Source organism: Eurytemora carolleeae, unplaced genomic scaffold (assembly GCF_000591075.1).
Source record: "Eurytemora carolleeae unplaced genomic scaffold, Eaff_2.0 scaffold1364, whole genome shotgun sequence".
NCBI classification, from domain to species: Eukaryota; Metazoa; Arthropoda; class Copepoda; order Calanoida; family Temoridae; genus Eurytemora; species Eurytemora carolleeae.
In genome coordinates this window covers 10138-11871 of record NW_019397251.1, presented here as the reverse complement: position 1 = coordinate 11871, position 1734 = coordinate 10138, and the positions used below count along the sequence as shown (strand labels likewise).

At 31.3% G+C, this 1734-nt stretch overlaps 1 long non-coding RNA gene across 1 annotated transcript; it reads right to left on the bottom strand.

Moving 5' to 3' along the window:
* Positions 1-446: 446 nt before the first annotated feature.
* LOC111713041 (uncharacterized) lies at positions 447-1492 on the bottom strand. Its single transcript, XR_002767591.1, has 3 exons — positions 1469-1492; positions 557-625; positions 447-495 (listed from the first exon to the last, which is right to left on the bottom strand). It is a non-coding gene; the product is annotated as an uncharacterized LOC111713041 (long non-coding RNA).
* Positions 1493-1734: the final 242 nt, after the last annotated feature.

Genomic DNA, 1734 nt, shown 5'->3' with positions numbered 1-1734 from the left:
CACCGCCATACTTGTTCTATTGGTTCAGAATAGACAACAATTACACATGACTGAACCCTGATTGGATCAGGCGCTAATGGACTCGGCATACCGGAGTGGTGCATTTCTTGTTTACAAGAAGCAATGGATAAACTTCCAGAAATATACACTTTTCGAGTCAGAAAATAACGGTATCTTCCACATTTTTGATCAGATTCAGGCTTCAAGAGTATTGGTGTAAACCAAGTGTTGCCAACTTTGTATGGAGGGTCACTTTAAAAAACGTATACATTTCCTTTAAGACTGCGCATTCAATTATTACAAAAGACTTAGATTATTATAAAATCAAATTTAAAGCTTGACATATAGAATGAATTTGTGCAGTGTAGTGCTAATGTTAAAAAGCCGAATTTTACGTTTAACATAAATTTACTTTTACAACCATTTTAAAAAACAAAATAGTGTTGATGCCTTATTCGAGTCCAGAACATTGCTTTTTTATTCTTCAAGAAAGATCTGCAACAGAAAAAAATCTCATAAAATTTGAAATCATTAAAAAAGAAAAAAATAGATTTACCTGGCTTTTTTTACAATGTTTGTAATTTCAGTTTTCCTTGTCAATTTTCTTTTGTTGATTTGGCAAAACCTTTTTAGAAAATATTATAGCATATATTAAAAAGGTTACACGCTAAAAACGATACACTGGTAACCAGAAAACTTTGGAATGATTTCTGTTTTCGTTTTCAAGAAATATAACTTGTATTTGTTATTAGTATTACTAAACAATTTCTGTCTAATCCCATTGCAACTAATGCAAATGACGAATGAATACCTTTGATATTTCAAACTAAGAATTCTGATAAACCAAATAATCTAAGATTCAAATATCACAATCTTATTACAAATCTTTGCATTTACCCTAGCTTGTTTCCTNCATGTACTATTCCACCTTTAAACCTTAAGGAACCCTATATTCATGTGACATGTACTATTCCCCCTTTAAACCTTAAGGAACCCTATATTCATGTGACATGTACTATTCCACCTTTAAACCTTAAGGAACCCTATATTCATGTGACATGTACTATTCCCCCTTTAAACCTTAAGGAACCCTATATTCATGTGACATGTACTATTCCACCTTTAAACCTTAATGCGAGTAACAATGATGAAGATATTGTGTTTAATTTTCATCATACCGCCTTTAGAGTATAATCTCGCAACACACTTTAAAAAAAAAAAAATATTTTTTAATGCAGCATCTGGAAAAATAAATATTTCTCATTTATCTTTGGTCAGACAAAGGTTTCAAGAGTACCCACGCTTTACTAAACTCTACTTTATCTTCGGTCAGAACGCACCGAAAGCATAGTTTAGAGTGTACCGTTGTGAATTGGACTTGCCCCTTGAAGTTGGCTCAAAATTACGTCTGTACAGTCCCTTTAAATTAAAATTTTACACAGGTTGCCTAATAGAAAAAAAAACTTACAAGCCAGCTTTTGTCTGGTCATCTTAGAATTAGAAACTTAGTTTATCAAATATATTTTAGTTTTCATGAAATTTCACAAAAGTGAGACTTATAAAAATGAGGAATAGAAAAACTACAGTCCACAAAAATGATTTTCAATAAAGAAATGTGCAGTGCACAGAAAGTCTTTAAATAAGATTGCTAAAATGTTAACTTCCTTTCTTTAAACAATTTGTCTGTTCAATAAAAAATGTCTGTTAAAATGCCAGAAAGTTGAGCTCTTTTTC